The sequence below is a fragment of the Pogoniulus pusillus genome, chromosome 13 (assembly GCF_015220805.1).
Source record: "Pogoniulus pusillus isolate bPogPus1 chromosome 13, bPogPus1.pri, whole genome shotgun sequence".
Taxonomy (NCBI): Eukaryota; Metazoa; Chordata; class Aves; order Piciformes; family Lybiidae; genus Pogoniulus; species Pogoniulus pusillus.
Window position 1 is genome coordinate 7,820,755 of NC_087276.1, and position 17,188 is coordinate 7,837,942.

Below are 17,188 nucleotides of genomic sequence, written 5' to 3' on the forward strand. Positions count from 1 at the left end.
CCAGAGAAGGGCAACAAAGCTGGTGAGAAGCCCAGAACACAGCCCTGTGAGGAGAGGCTGAGGGAGCTGGAGATGTGCAGCCTGGAGAAGAGGAGGCTCGGGGTGACCTCATTGCTCTTTACAACTACCAGGAGGGAGGCTACAGCTAGATGGGGTCGGTCTTTTCTGCCAGGCAACCAGCAACGGAATGAAGGGGGACAATCTCAAGTTGTGCCAGGGGAGGTATATTCCAGGTGTTAGGAGGAAGTTCTTGACAGGGAGAGTGACTGGCATTGTAATGGGCTGCCCAGGGAGGTGCTGTCACTGGAAACATTCCAGAAAAGCCTGGATGAGGCACTTAGTGCCATGGTCTGGTTGACTGGATAAAGCAGAGTGCTAGGTTGGACTGGATGATCTTGGAGGTCCCTTTCAACCTGGTTGATTCTACAACTGTATAATTCCTGGTTTCTTCAAGCCACAGCTTATAGTATACCCCTCTGGCTGAAAAACATCATCAGCAAGAATTCACATACACAGAAGTATTTGAATCTTTTTCATATAGAAATTTGTTTCCTACTGTACTTGTGCATATTTGGGCAGATACCAACACACTCCTTCAAGTAATGATATACATAAGAGCAATGCACTAGGAGAGTTTTAAACAATTTCCACCAAAAATCCCAATAATCTTTTTTGAAAGCTTGAAGGGTTCCCTGGAATTAAGCTAGAGGGGAACCCACAAAACAAGGCTGCCCATCTATTTTTTGCTAGTTTTGCCTACCTGAAGTAGCAGAGCTGTGCTGCCCACAGAACACTCAGCAATGCCCTGGGCACAGCAGTGGTTGCTGTGTTGATGGATGGACAGATCCCACTGACTGTCAATGCCTGTGGTCATACAGCAGGTCAGTACAGCTGCTGGGTTATGGGCTGCTCTCCCCAGGTGCCCAGCATGATAGGTCTGCTTTCATTAGCTGTGGCAGAAGGTGGACATCAGAGTGTTTTGAGCCTAGCATCACGAATGGAAGCAATAACCAGTATCACCACGCAGGAGCCAGAAGTAGAAAGAGAAGCTTTGTGTGGGTGGTGAGACCAAAAAAAGGCAGATTAAGGAGACAAGGATCAGAATCTGCAAATCATGCAAAACCAGTTCTGTGTCAGGCAGGGAATAATTAGCTTGCTCTTTTTTCTAGACAAGCAGCACTGGTGTTGACTTGGAAACTCCCTTCATGACACCAGATTAAACTGGACACCCTTGAAGAGATTTTTGCTTCAGATTTTCAGTGATTTTGGTGCTCAGTTTTACCATTCACTGTATACTGGTACAGAACTACAGACAGATGGTAGATGCTGCCTTCATTACATACGCAAACCTACTGGCAAAGACACAGGGCCTTAGTGAAGGCAGTGCCCAGGTAAGTGGTGCTATATCATAGAATCAACCAGGTTGGAAGAGACTTCCAAGATCATCCAGTCCAACCTATCCCCCAGCCCTATCCAGTCAACTAGACCATGGCACAGAGTGCCTTATCCAGGCTTTTCCTGAAGACCTCCAGGGACAGTGCCTGGTTCTACCAGTACAGAGCAGTCCTGATGACAGCCAGACAACTTGGCTGAGTAGAAGCAAGAGAGTGAGATATTCCCAAGGAAATGTTTAGCAGGAAGATTTAGTGGTACTCCAAATACCTTATTCACTCATTTTCTACCACACCAGACTTTTGCACTACTACACCTGCACATCTTTGAAGGTGGGATCCAGGAACCAGAAATGAAGGAAGGAAGATCAGGAACAAGTGTCTGTGTTGTGGAGGCAGGGAATAAACATGGCTGAGTCAGGAATATCACAGTATCATCAGGGTTGGAAGAGACCTCATAGATCAAGTCCAACCCTTTACCACAGAGCTCAAGGCTAGACCATGGCACCAAGTGCCACGTCCAATCCTGCCACCTCCCCGGGCAGCCCATTCCAGTGCCCAATGACTCTCTCAGTGAAGAACTTTCTCCTCACCTCCAGCCTAAATTTCCTCTGGCACAGCCTGAGGCTGTGTCCTCTTGTTCTGGTGCTGGCCACCTGAGAGAAGAGAGCAACCTCCTCCTGGCCACAACCACCCCTCAGGTAGTTGTAGACAGCAATAAGGTCACCCCTGAGCCTCCTCTTCTCCAGGCTAACCAATCCCAGCTCCCTCAGCCTCTCCTCGTAGGGCTGTGCTCAAGGCCTCTCCCCAGCCTCGTCGCCCTTCTCTGGACACGCTCAAGCATCTCAATGTCCCTCCTAAACTGGGGGGCCCAGAACTGAACACAGCACTCAAGGTGTGGTCTAACCAGTGCAGAGTACAGGGGCAGAATGACCTCCCTGCTCCTGCTGACCACACCATTCCTGATGCAGGCCAGGATGCCACTGGCTCTCTTGGCCACCTGGGCACACTGTTGGCTCATGTTCAGGCGGGTATCAATATATATAAAAATATATATAAATATATATAAAATATATATTTCTCAATATATATAAAAATAGAATATCTTATTTCCCTGAATCTCAGCCCCCAAAACTATATACAGACATTTAGTTTATTTAGCAGCCTCAGTCAGAGGGAGAGTATCTTACAAGGCTACTATAGATAGAATTTAGCTATTTTACAAGTCAGGAAAAGGCTAACATAGCTTTTCCACCATCCATTAGGCTGAGCAGCTACAGGTGAGTTAAGCTGGATGTTAGGAGGAAGTTGTTGCCAGAGAGAGTGATTGGCATTGGAATGGGCTGCCCAGGGAGGTGGTGGAGTCACCGTCCCTGGAGGTGTTGAAGCAAAGCCTGGCTGAGGCACTTAGTGTCATGGTCTGGTTGTCTGGCCACGGCTGGGCGCTAGGTTGGGCTGGATGATCTCGGAGGTCTCTTCCAACCTGGTTGCTTCTGTGATTCTATGAAAGGGCAGCCCAGATGCTTGCCAGCGCTCTCCCTTTCAAAAGGCATCCGAGGTTCCTCAGGCCCATTAAGCTTGCACAAAAGAGGGCTTACGGTGAGGAGCCGTCCCCGTCCTAAGCAGGCACCGTCAGATCCCTCCCAGCGCCAAGGACAGTTCCTCTGCAGGAACTACCCAGGCGGGGGAGAGCTCTGAGGCGGGAACCACGCCGGTGTTTGTACCTTTCCCAGACAAAGAGCCCATTCACCGTTTCCTAGGCTCCAAGCGACTGCAGCGCGGCCGCCGGCGCTGCTCACAGGGCCCTCTGCTCCCGCCCGTCAGGCCCTCAGCGCAAGGCGGGAAGCGGGGCAGGCTTTTCGCGCCTTTCCTCTCACTCCAACCACCGAGGGAGAGGGGCTAGGGAGGGTCTGCAGGACTCCAACCACCGAGGGAGAGGGGCTGGGGAGGGTCTGCAGGACTCAAACCACCGAGGGAGAGGAGCGGAGATGGGGGGGGGGTCTGCAGGACTCAAACCACCGAGGGAGAGGAGCGGAGCTGGGGGGCCTGCAGGACTCAAACCACCGAGGGAGAGGAGCGGAGCTGGGGGGCCTGCAGGACTCAAACCACCGAGGGAGAGGAGCGGAGCTGGGGGGCCTGCAGGACTCAAACCACCGAGGGAGAGGGGCGGGGGGGGGGTCTGCAGGACTCACACCACCGAAGGAGCGGAGCTGGGGGGGGTCTGCAGGACTCCAAGCACCGAGGGAGCGGAGCTGGGGGGGGGTCTGCAGGACTCACACCACCGAGGGAGCGGAGCTGGGGGGGGGTCTGCAGGACTCACACCACCGAGGGAGCGGAGCTAGGGGGGGTCTGCAGGACTCCAAGCACCGAGGGAGCGGAGCTAGGGGGGATCTGCAGGACTCACACCACCGAGGGAGCGGAGCTGGGGGGGATCTGCAGGACTCACACCACCGAGGGAGCGGAGCTGGGGGGGGGTCTGCAGGACTCACACCACCGAGGGAGCGGAGCTAGGGGGGATCTGCAGGACTCACACCACCGAGGGAGCGGAGCTGGGGGGGGGTCTGCAGGACTCCAGGACAGTCTGCTGCAGCAAAACAAAACCCAAACTCGCTTACCTGCAGGGGAACTTTGCTTTCAGCAATCAGTTCAGACTTCTCCTTTCTCTATTGCTGCCTATGGTTTTGTTTTCCTGTGGAAATGAGATATTTTATGAAGCTGTAGCTGTGTCCCACGTGAATTTTCCAGTCCAGGCTCCAGTTTTATGCTGTTCTTCATAGGCTTGGCCAGCATCTGCCAGTGATCAGGCTGCACCCATCATTTTTGTACTGGATACAGCACTAGGTAGAGCCATAGAATCAACCAGGTTGGAAGAGACCTCCAAGATCATCCAGTCCAACCTAGCACCCAGCCCTATCCAAGCAACCAGACCATGGCACTGAGTGCCTCATCCAGTCTTCTCTTGAAGACCTCCAGGGACGGTGCCTCCACCACCTCCCTGGGCAGCCCATTCCAACGGGGTTCTGTTCTTCAAGTTGAAAAAGAAAGCTCAGTATTAAGGAGCAGAAATCCCTGACCTACACCTCAAGCATAATACACACAGCCAGCATCAGGAACTGCTCTGCTGCCCTGTGCAAACCAATCCTTCCTGAGCCTGCTCACAGACCAGCACTGCAAGGAGGCAGCAGTTGTTTGCTCTTCACACCTGTGTCACTAAACTTCATAAAAACTGGGATTTCTTTTTTTTAGGACACACATGAAAACTAACGAAGTGTCCCAGATGTAAAAAGAAGCACAAAGTTGAGTAGGGAACTTGACTAACTGATAACTGCAGACTTTGAAACTTTTCCGTTCAGTCTGGAGAAGAGGAGGCTCTGAGGTGACCTTCTTGTGGCCTTCCAGTATCTCAAGTGGGCTACAAAAAAGCTGGGGAGGGACTTTTCAGGATATCAGGGAGGGACAGGACTAGGGGGAATGGAGCAAAGCTGGAGGTGGGGAGATTCAGACTGGATGTGAGGAGGAAGTTGTTCAGCATGAGAGTGGTGAGAGCCTGGAATGGGTTGCCCAGGGAGGTGGTTGAGGTCTCATCCCTGGAGGTGTTTAAGGTCAGACTGGATGAGGCTGTGGGCAGCCTGATCTAGGGTAGGGTGTCCCTGCCCATGGCAGGGGTGGCTGGAACTAGATGATCCTTGTGATCCCTTCCAACCCTGACTGATTCTATGAAAACAGAATCCAGGAGCCTTTTCACATCATCCTGTGTTAGAAGCAGAGGTGACAAGACTCATTCCATGTTTTCACACAGAGGACAGAATCATCCAGCACTTCCAAAACTCCAAGACATTCAAAACCTCCTGTTTTGAGTAAGGAATTATTTCACTTAGGAAAAAATAACGACATAAAGGAGTTATTCTTCTGTCTGGACCCAACTTAAACCCTGTCTGCAAACCCAAACATGAAAATTTTCCCCTGTCATACAACATGCCAGACCACAATAGAGAAAATCCATCATAAGTGACCAGAGCCACTGGAAAAACGTGGAGATATTGCCTCAGGCCACGAGGCCCTTTCTGGTGGAAAGAATATTTTGCAGTTGTCTGTTAATACTGTTGCTTGCTGACAGTTGGCACTCATTCATTCTAGGTTTCATCCAAAAGAACACAAGCTCGGGTTGCCTCTAACACCAACATCAGCCTTGCCAGACAGCCCTCACTTCCACTCACTGCAGAGTTAGCAGCCTTCTGTGGGTTCAACACCCGCAGACCCTGCCACAAAATCCTTTACTAAGCCTAAACCATGATAAATTTTCCTGCCAAAAAAAGGGCCTGCCAGGAGTCCACTCACTGGGGGTCAGCAGAAGTGACACTCTGAAAGAGGGTAAGCAATAAAGGGCACACAAAACTCAGTCTTAGACTGTGAGCCCTCAAATGGGAGCAGATAAAGACAATCTAAGGCATACAACTTGTGCCACTTGTCCTTAGGCACCCCACAAGCACAGGGCAGCCACTATCCTGTTTTCTGGTTGTGACAGTGCCAGCAAGCATGCCAAGGAACTCATGGGCATACTTGGTACACCATCACCTGATGCCATTGCAGTTTCCACACTGCATTCTTAAATTTCATAGCACAGAGGATACAGACACCAATGGTTTCAGTGGGAAGGTTGCTCACTGTCAGCAGTCAATATAGTGAAGTGTGATGGTTTGGGTGTTACCTGCCCCACACACACACTTAAGAAAGTCACCCATCTGAGCTGGAAATTAAGAATGAAGCTTTATATTTACAGCTTAGCACAATATACAAGCAAGTATTTACAATCTATACAGCTATACACAGAAACAGACAAGGTAAAAAGTAATACAGAAACACAACAGCCCTTCCAGTAACCAGAGTCCCCAGGAGGGGCTCCCAACCACCCCTCTACCTTATCCCAGAGTTTGCCTTATGTTCAGAGTTTGGAGAATCAGCCAGGGGGGTTAGAAATCATAAGGATTAGTTATACAGACAGCAGGTCAGGCAGAGAAGGGCAGGCAGCCAGAGCCCAACTCTGTTATCTACGTTTGTGTTCTTGTTTTTATACATCTCAGCAAGCCTGTAAGTGAAGTAGACAGCACCATTGTTTCCTTTTCACAGCCTAGCATGTAATTCCTCTCACCAGAATATCCCAGCTCAGCTCAAACTAGCACAGGAAGACTGTGCTCTCACAACTGGACTAAGATCAGCCAGTTTGAGGCACAACTGAAGAGATGAGAATTACTGAACATTTGAAAGAGAAATGTTATTTCCAGAGCACATCCTAGCCACTGGTTCCAAGTGCTTGGCTTGCCATCTCAGAGCAGGATTAAAACAGGAGGGTGTGAAACAGAAGCAGAGGTCAGAAACAAATGAATTGGGCTGGAAGGTAATGGACAACCCAGACATAAAAAGGGCATTTGAAGGAGTTAGAGCTGTTGCCATGCCAGAACTGCAGCAGGAGACACAGGGATCCTCACCAGAGCAGCAAAAAGAGCATTACCAAAAGCTGTGCCAAAGGTATCATTTGTGTCATCCCTCAGTGGTTACACAATAGGCCTCCTACTGAATGTACCTCCCAGGTAGCTGTTGTGTTGTCATCAGGCACAGGTTCTCTGGCCTGCAGAACAGCAATCCAGAAGTACAGAAGCAAAGATGAAAATGCTTTGGATGGCAATAAAATTTCAGTGAAGCTTCTGTTTCCACGAGTCTATTGCAAAAGTGTGGGCTATGCATGGGCACATTTCTTCCACTTGTCATTATTTTCAATACCAGTTCTGCCCTCCAGCACGTTTGCCATCAGCCTAGCATGCTCCACATCATCTCTTGTGAGCCAGACTTTACACCATTCATCAGAAACTGAAGCACAAGCCTACACAGTAAGGAAAAAAAATCAAAGAGGTGACCTAGAGATCTTGATGAAGAGAGTTTAAAAAATGGAAGACTAATTAGTGTGTGTCCTGGAAGGCTAATAGGCTTGTCCCACCCTTCTGCTGATGGGGGGAGCAAGGGCCGGAGAAAAACAAAAGCTTGGGCCATTATGTCCCCTCCCAAAGTGAAAAACAGGTACCCACAGGTGTTTAGGTACTTGTGGGTGCCTTGCCCAAATAAGGGTGAGCAAGCCCTGGTATCACCTAACACGGTCAGTTTTGCAAATGCCATTTTGATTGGTGAATCTCTGTGGCTGAAGGAGTCATTACACTCAGGCAAGTAATATAGATTGAGTTAAGTTGCAAGCAGTTGAGCTGCTTCTGCCTCTCTGCTCTGGGACAGCGTGTTCTGCTCTGCCTTGTGCTTCAGACCAGCTTAGCCCTGATATTTTGGACTTGAACTACCCAGAAACTTAAGTGCCTCAAGTTTCCCAGGAAAAGGCATTTAAGTGCCTCACTATGGGGTGAGAAGTGCCACTGACACCGTGCTCTCTGCACATGTGCAAGAGATGCTTCCTGCACCTCTGTGCCAAGAGGAACCAGGATCAGCTCAGAGATCATCTGCCTCTTTCCCAGAAGCCTGGGAAGGTCTAGAAGGCTTTCAACAGCCAAGAAGTTCCAACACTGCCACAAAGGAGCCAGGGACTGTCCTGGCATTTCTACTCCACTGCAGCAAGTAGTACAGACTTTCCCTAGGGCTTCAGGCTACCTATTTGTAAATGGCAAAGCCATTTTGTGGCCAAACCTTCTCCAATTCTTCTGATTCTCCTAAATGAATGAATTGCCCATAAGCATCCTTGTGGGGACTTTCCCTACCAAATTAGAACCCAAAGTTAACTAATTTGTATCTAGTTACGGGCAGGGCTTTCTGGAAATAAAATCAACTGCATATTTTACAATTCCTGCCTCATGAATTGTCCCAAATAAATCAGTGTGGACTGCCAAAGGGGTGAGATCTTGCCCCAGTTCAGGGGGGCTGCCCAAAAACAAACCATATCACAGCCCAGACATCTTTCAGTAAACCTGCCCGTGTTCAGCCAATTCACAGGGACCCAGGCCCTACACTAGTTCCAGCACAGAGCAGGAGCACCAATATCCTGCCATGCCCTACTTTCCAGGACAAGTAAGAGCTTTCTCAGGCTGCTGGCAAAGCAACCACCTCAGGGAAAAGTCAGAGCAACACAGATGTGAGGAAACCTCTTGCACAGCAGAACTCCTGGCAGCTGCAGACCACATCAGCACTGCAAGCCTCAGCCAAGAAACTCAGAGCTCCACAGTCCAATGAAAACTGAGCCACAGAGAGAGGAAAACAGACTTGCTGGTAGCACAAGAAAAATCCACACAGCCACTTCCAGTTCATGGATGAGGGAGCCCTGAGTAGTTGCACAGCCCAGGGCCAGGTGAAAAAAGTGAGGCACTGGGCAGCATCAGGCTTGAAGCAGCAGTTAATTAACACCAGGATTTGGGTCTGTGCATACAGCAGGAGAAGTGATGCTGAGGCAGATCTGGAGGTCCTCCAGGCCCAAAAGGAGGAAGCAGTTTTACTTTCCTATAGGATAACAATGGTTGCCATAGGAAAAGGGAAAGGCTGCTGGGAATGAACAGTTAAGTATGGAAATAACCACACTGGAGGCAAAAGGAAAATGTTCAAGTTCATCATGCTAGGCCAGGCCAAGCACCAATCCTCTTGGAGAGCTAAAAAACAAGCATATTGAACCACCAGCCTGACAACAAGGATTTCCAGCCTCTGCTGGAAATGAACTCGTGTGTCAGATGGCTATGGGAGAATGGTTTTGCAGACTGAATACAGGCAGATCCAAGCTTGAACCTCAGGGCTGTAGTGGATGAATGGTTTCCAACATTTAGTTGTTTTATCCTGAAGCTTTCAAAGTTTGGGGCTAGATGGCCTGGGATGGGAGCCCTGTTTTCATAGAATCAACCAGATTGGAAGAGACCTCCAAGATCACCCAGTCCAACCTAGCACCCAGCCCTATCCAGTCAACCAGACCATGGCACTAAGTGCCTCATCCAGGCTTTTCTTGAAGACCTCCAGGGACGGTGCCTCCACCACCTCTCTGGGCAGCCCATTCCAATGGGAAATCACTCTCTCTGTGAAGAAGTCCTCTTGGACTCCTGCTCCCCAGCAGGAAGTGAGCAGAGCAGTCACATCAGCAGCTCCCAGTGAGGGAACACCAAGGGAGGCACAGGGGCACTGCAGGCCTGAGCAGAGTAAGATGGGACTCAGCTGGTTCAGCTTGGTGTGGAAGAGACACAGGCAAGGAAGACTCCTGGTACTGCAATACATCTTGGCCCACAAATTCCAGCTTTGCTTACTACTGAGACAGGCACTTAACACAGGTGCTGCTGCTCAGTGGTGAAGGAAATGTACAGCCTGGGCTTTGCTTTCTGGGAGACAGGGGCTTTGCCACCACAGCTGCACTGCAGATCTATGGGATCACCTCCAGAGAGGCAACCCTTTCCTGACAATGGGCATCTCCAGGGCCACGGCAGAATTTGGGAAACCCTGGTGAAGGTTTCTCATTCCAAAAAGGACAAGGAGGTGCTGGAGCATGTCCAAATTAGGGCAAAAAAGAAAAATGGTGAGGCATCTGGAGAATAAGTCTTATAAAGGAGTGGCTAAGGGTCTGTCTTGTCTCTCACGTATTGAAGCTGTGTCCTCTTGTCCTATGGCTTAAATTGTGCCAGGGAAGATTTAGGTTAGAGATTAGAAAACAATTCTTCACTGCAAGGGTTGTCAAGCACTGGGACAGGCTGCCCAGGCAAGTGGTGAAGTCACCATCCCTGGAAAATGCCCTAGTGGTGATGTAGCAGTGTAGGGATAATGGTTGGACGTGATGAGCCTAAAGGTCTCTTCAAACCAAAGCAACTCTATCAAGCAGTTAACACCCACATTGCAACACAGAGCCAAATTCAGCCTGAGACAGAGCAGGGAAGAGAGTTCCTGGAGACCTTCCTTTCAGAATTTCCCACAGCATCTCCAGACATACCAAAACCTGCTGAAGTAGAAAGCAAGACTCGAGTGAGGTGCCCTCTATCAACCCCCAGGAAACAAAAAGAGGCAATAAATGGAACATCAAGGTCTATAACTGTTTCAGTCACACAGAAGCTCTGTAGTTATGTTGTTCAAAGGGCAACCTTGCTTTGATTACAGCAAAGCACAGTTTTATGAGTCAGAAACCTCCAGCCACATTTCCATTAAACACAGATGGGGCAGTTCCACCTCCACCCATTACAGAGCCTTCTCTCACACCATATTCACCTCACTGCATCGTGCTGCTGTGACCCCATCATTTACTCACCCAAAGAGCAAACTGTTGATCCAGAGTTGAGCTCCCACCATGCTCTCACTTACAAAATGGAAGGTGAGAGCAGAAGTGTTTATATACTACCAGGCACCTGAGCAGCTGGGAGTGAGAGGAGCAGTGTGGGCTGGTGTTGCCACAGGAACAAATAGAGATCATCTGGCCACAATTAAAACTCAGGCTGTGATACTTTCATTTTTTGCTAGACAAGGATTCTGTCCATCAGAACGGGGGTGTCTGCAGGAGCTTCCATACAGGAGTAGTGCAGTGCAAGCCCTGCTGCTTATGAAAGAGATTACATCATCTAATTGCTTGAGATAATAAGTGATCAAGTTTGAGGATCTATGAATCTCCTCATGACCTAGTTTCTGTGACCCAAGGAGAGGGTGTTTTTGCCTTCACATTCAGAGCTGGCTAATTCAGAGAACACCTGCAAGGAGACCAAAGCAGTCTCCTCACCCACAAAGGCACTCCCCTAGGCTCCCAGAGCGTAACAAGGGTGTTGTGCAAATACAGCATCGAAAGTCCTGAGCAACACCTGCCAGGTGTTGGGTATGGAGGGAGAGCTGTGTCCTTCCTGTGATTTCTGCACATGGAAAGCATAAACCCCTTGTGCTCAGCCTGAGTTGCTTATTGCTGGTACTGCAAAGTCCTAGACAAAGCAGATTAAATCAGCTGGCAGTGGGCAAACTGGCACAACATCTGCTGTACCCATGTGGCATGCAAAAAGAGGGCTGCTATGTTCTAACATCTTGATGGTATGGAATTGGTGCAGAACCACAGGGTGAACAGTTAAATGGTGGTTTTGCCTTATGGACAAATTACAGTGTATCTGTGCCTCTTGTTATATACAGGAGGAATCTCCTTGTAGATCCCTAACAATTAAGGAAAGCACACTTGAATTAAAGAGCTGTGTTGCTTTTAATTTGCAGGGTTTATTATTAGATTGCAGGTTTAATTGAGAGATAAGTGGTGGCCTTCTGTGCCCTCTGTATCTCACTGTGCCTGCTGGACTTGAAGATGAGCCTCGTGCTTTATTTATGCTTACACAAAGCCACAACCAAGGCAAACCCCAGCTGGATTTTAGGGTGCTGTTGTCACTGGGTTCAACCAGATGGCCTGGAGGGGAGTGAGCAAAGCAGCTCACTGCCCAAAGCAGCTCAGCACCCCTCTCTGCCCAGGCAGACATAGGGCCTGCCTTTCTTGATGTTATTTTGATAGGATCAGGTAACAATGTTTTTTTATTCTGCCCAAATGAAACCTGCTCCTCAAAGCTATTGCAAGGGCAGCTGCTTCTAAAGGCGATTGGGAATGCTGCTGTTGGAATGTTGGAAACAGGCACCAGTAGTTTGCATAACCCAGGGATGGTGTAGATTAAGGAGATAAAGAAGGTCCTGTAGCACCTTCTGTGGTCTATTGTTCGGGACTTCAAAGAGCCCAGGGATCTGTAACCACTCCTAATAACTGTTATCTGCTGCAACTAATTATGAACTGAGACTCGGAGGTAATGACTCTAAAGGGCCAGTAAAGCTACACCTTTCCTGCTTCATTCACTTGATTGACCCCATTTTCATTATATCTGCTCCTCTAGGATATGTCTTTTAATCCTCCAAGCTGATCTATCCCTGTGAATATTCACTGTCAATATTGCATTTATTACTGCTGCCTGAATATCCTGAAGCTGCTATCAGTCATGCACTACTCTCACGCACAGCCCCTAGGACTTCATCTAAAATGCAAATGCAGAATAGGTAAAATGTAAGGAACCAGGAGAAGAAAAGGCTAAAGCCAGTAAATGCTGATTTCAGATTTCCCACTTCAGCTTCGTGTTGATGTTGCCATTTTGGAGTAGTAACTCATCAGGCAGCATTGCACAGAATCATAGAATGGTCTGGGCTGGAAGGGACATCCAAAAATCATCCAGTTTAACCCTACCTGCAGTCAGCAGGGACATCCTCAACTAAACCAGGCTGCACAGAGCCCCACCCAGTTTGTCAAAAGTCTACATACAATTTATGCAAGAACTTACAAACTTCACATGTGTGTTGAGCAAAGGGACATGGTAATGGCCACTGTGGGCCAGGCCAGTGATGCACTGCCCCAGTGCATGCCAAGAGAAAAGCAGGTGCCCAGGGGAGCTTGCAAGTGTGACTTCCGAATGTCCTCCCCACGACTGCTGGCACTTCATAGTGGGATTGTGTCTGAACTGGTGACCACCACGTGTTTTCTTCCACGAATCCAAAGAATCAGTCTGTAAAACCTTGTGAAATTTCAGTAGCCTCTGTGTCACACAGCAAAGAGTTTCAAAGCTTAGCTAGGAATCTTGTAAACGAGCATCTCCTCATTTGTTGCTGTGAGCAGCCTTCCAATAGTTTCACCTGCTGCCTCCAAACCTCATAGGAGAGGAGGCAATGGATAACCTTTCCCTGTCTGTCCCAGCACTCAGGATTTAACAGACTTCCGTAGTATTCCCTCTGTGTCATTTGCAGTTCGTAGCACTGTCCTAACCTACTGAAGTATCCCTTGCTGGGAAGATGTTCAAGCCCCGGATCATCTTCCCAGTGCATGGTTGTGCCGCGTTCCTCACAGACGGTTTGGTTGAGGTGGTGCTGGCTGGCACACAGCCGCAGGAATTTGCTGGTGCAGTCTGCTTGAGTGGCTGGTGTGGCTCTCACAGGCTGCCACAACTCTATTGGTCCTCAATCTGCATGCACTGAGCTGCCTCCCCTCCCTCGTGGGCACAGAGCTGCTCCTGGGGCTGGCAGCACAGCAACAGCATGCCTGGGAATCAGAGAGCTGCCCTGGCATCCAGGCTAGACTGAGAAGCCGAGGCCGCTCCCTGGAGCAGGCACTTCTCTCATGACTCTTTTACACATCACTTCGCTCGCATTTCGTCTTCTACAATGCAGTGTCAGAAGCAAGGCAGGAAGGCTTTTGTCATCGGCTGATGGGGAGAAACAATAGCTCTGCTGTCACCACCCAGCCCAGGCTGAATCACCATCACAAGACAATTATCCTCTTGCCTCTTGCCCATCTCCTTCGTCCCGGTGACTCATTCTGGAACAAGGATCGAATAGTAATCTGTGGTTGGGTCCATCTCAGGGGAGGGGACAGTGAGCAAAGCGAGCAAGAGGAGCCTGAGAGGCAGCAGTGGGGCCCCGAGGCTGGGCAGGCTGAATGGCCCCGAGCCGGCACAGGGCATGGGGAGCACAGGCAGGCTCTGCCCAGCAGCTCAGGGCATGCAGCAGTTTTGCTGGTTCTGCATGCGGCCTCTCCCCAGGGTTGGCTTTCTTGTTTAGCTCCACCAGCCTGACACAATGCAGACAAACTTGTCTGTCCTTGCTCAGCAAGGGCTCACCATAAGCAGTAAAGTTTCTGCTGCCTTCCTTTAGTGAAGAAATGAAAATTGTTTGGTATTCTGTACACGGGGCCAGCAGAGCCAGGTGGCATGGTGAGCCTGATGGTTTGGGAGTTACCTGCACCCCTACACTTAAGAGAAATCACCCAGACTAGGCTCAGGCAGCTGGAAGTTAAAGAATGAAGCTATATTTACAGCTTAGCACAATATACAAACATGTATACACAGATATATACAGTTATATGTGAATTAAAAGTAACACAGAAACACAGTACTCCTCCCAGAAACAAGCAGAGTCTCCAGGAGGGCTCCGGACCCAGACCTCCTTCCCCTTCCCTCATTCACAGTATCACAGTATCACCAAGGTTGGAAGAGACCTCACAGATCATCAAGTCCAACCCTTTACCACAGAGCTCAAGGCTAGACCATGGCACCAAGTGCCACGTCCAACCTTGCCTTGAACAGCCCCAGGGACGGCGACTCCACCACCTCCCCGGGCAGCCCATTCCAGTGTCCAATGACTCTCTCAGTGAAGAACTTTCTCCTCACCTCCAGCCTAAATCTCCCCTGGCGCAGCCTGAGGCTGTGTCCTCTCGTTCTGGTGCTGGCCACCTGAGAGAAGAGAGCAACCTCCTCCTGGCCACAACCACCCCTCAGGTAGTTGTAGACAGCAATAAGGTCACCCCTGAGCCTCCTCTTCTCCAGGCTAACCAATCCCAGCTCCCTCAGCCTCTCCTCGTAGGGCTGTGCTCAAGGCCTCTCCCCAGCCTCGTCGCCCTTCTCTGGACACGCTCAAGCATCTCAATGTCCCTCCTAAACTGGGGGGCCCAGAACTGAACACAGTACTCAAGGTGAGGTCTAACCAGTGCAGAGTACAGGGGCAGAATGACCTCCCTGCTCCTGCTGACCACACCATTCCTGATGCAGGCCAGGATGCCACTGGCTCTCTTGGCCACCTGGGCACACTGCTGGCTCACGTTCAGGCGGGTATCAATCAGTACCCCCAGATCCCTCTCTGTCTGGCTGCTCTCCAGCCACTCCGACCCCAGCCTGTATCTCTGCATGGGGTTGTTGTGGCCAAAGTGCAGCACCCTGCACTTGGAGCTATTGAACGCCATCCCATTCCCTCCCTTCAGAAATAACCAGATCAACCCACGTATATCTCACATGATAGATCTGGAGATCTGAGGTGAGATGCCAAAAAGAGATGACAAGGAGGTTAGAAGAACAAGAGGTTAGGTGGATTAGAGAGCTAAAGGCAGAGTCAGCCACAGAAAGCAGACCACCAGGAGGAAGGCACAGCCCGAAGTGAGAGCTGAGCAGCGTGTGCGTGTGAAGTGATCCTCTTATCTGTATTTTGGCTGGGTGCATTTCACAGCAGAAGAATGAGTGATATAGGTTACTGTTGGTTTTTGTCTTTCTTCTCACAGTGAAGGATTTAAGTTCTCCCAGTAAAACATTTCAGTCAGTCTCAAACCAGCACAGTGAGATGCTCCTCTCTGCAGACTGCTTGAAATGGATTTGAATGGGGTGTAGGTGCCCATGAGGTGAAACGCCCCCTGTCCTAGTCTAACAGAGCCCTCATAGCTCGTTCTGGAGGTCATACAGGCCAGTGAGTCTCTGACTGCAGGCTGAAGGCTTTGCTGATGGGTGCAAGCCCTGTGTGTACCTCTGGGCTGTGCTGGACCCCAGGTAGATGTGTCCCCTGTCATATCTGGGGCACATCTACCGAGCTACAAAGCCAGCAGGGCAGCATCTCACCTGATGTGTGATGAATTGCAAAACAAGTGTTGGTGAATTTAGGTTAAGGAAGCTCCAAATGGCCTGATGGGGGAAATATGTCTCCACAAGGATATCCAAGAAGGTGGCTGCCAAGCAGGGCTGCTTTCACCACCACAGCGAGGCTCTTCTCATTACTCCTCAGCAGTGAAACACACTGCCAGGCTGGTGGCAAGGAGAAACTGAGTTACCAAGATTAGGCACAAAATCTATTTTATAGGAGGACTAAAACTGGTTTGAGGGTAATGAATTTTACAGTGTGCTGCCTTCTGGAGTGTGCCAGAGGGCAATTCCTCCTTCCTATGGCTTTGATGTTACCAAGGGAACCCCAAGACTGAGTTGTTGCAGGGGCCATGTGAGCACCTGCTCACGCCAGCGGTTCAGGTGAGCAAGAGCATCTTTGCAACGGGCTGAGAAGGGTTTACACACAGCCCTCAGCTGACCAGGCACTGAGGGACAGCAGCACCTCTGCTTCCTACCCACCCCAATGGCACTTTGCCAGGAAAACCCTGGAAAACAGCCCATGGGCACTTTTCCACTTGCTGGATGGTTTCATGCTGGCTTAGCTCTTCATGTTTATGTCTCTCCTGTGTAATTACCAGCCTTCCTGGTCCCCACAGCCACTCCTCTTCCTGGTTTCCTCACCTCCATCTCCACTAACACTCCAGCTTGGCTGTGTGAGCCTTGCCTCCTGGAGCCTGGCAGGAGTGTGGCACAGCCAGCTGATGGCCTTTGCTCAGACTGAAGGAGGAGGCAGCAGGTGTCACACGCTGCTCTGTGATAAATTGATTGTTGAGGCAATAAGAAGGTCACTGCATTATCTCATGGCTAACAGAACAGTTCAGGCAATTAAGGTTTAAGGCATGTTGGAAGTAGTAGAATCATAGAATCACAGAATCAACCATGTTGGAAGAGACCTCCAAGATCATCCAGTCCAACCTAGCACCCAGCCCTGGCCAGTCAACTAGACCATGGCACTAAGTGCCTTATCCAGACTGTTCTTGAACACCTCCAGGGACAGTGCCTCCACCACCTCCCTGGGCAGCCCATTCCAATGGCAAATCACTCAGTGATTACAACTCTCACATAAATATTTGTGGCAGTAAATAACAAATGAACACCAATTTTTTACCAGGCACTTTAAATTTTGGAGGAAAGAAAGTTATTTTTTTATCACAAACCACCCCTCCACAAAGTCAGTCAACAAATCAAATGTGCAAGCCTTTGCTGAGGAGGAGAATCTTAGCAGCTTGCAGGCCTGGTGTAAGTTGCTCTGTGTATCATCACACATTTAGTTGTGCTTGCTGTGATCAGTAATCACCTGTAAGGTCATACAAACCATAAATTGTAAGGCACTGGAGTTCTCAGAGTGCTGCTGAGGGGCAGAGGGAGCTCTGCAAG

General features: G+C 49.7%; 1 long non-coding RNA gene across 3 annotated transcripts in view; it reads right to left on the bottom strand.

Moving 5' to 3' along the window:
* The window catches only part of LOC135180295 (uncharacterized), a 34,278-nt gene extending 23,588 nt beyond the window's left edge, over nucleotides 1-10,690 (bottom strand). For 2 of the 3 annotated variants that reach the window (XR_010304372.1, XR_010304371.1), the window contains exon 1: nucleotides 4,007-4,082. This is a non-coding gene — a long non-coding RNA (uncharacterized LOC135180295). Of the gene's footprint in view, nucleotides 1-4,006; nucleotides 4,083-10,647 lie in introns of those variants that run through there. The other variant, XR_010304373.1, reaches the window with a different exon arrangement.
* Nucleotides 10,691-17,188: the final 6,498 nt, after the last annotated feature.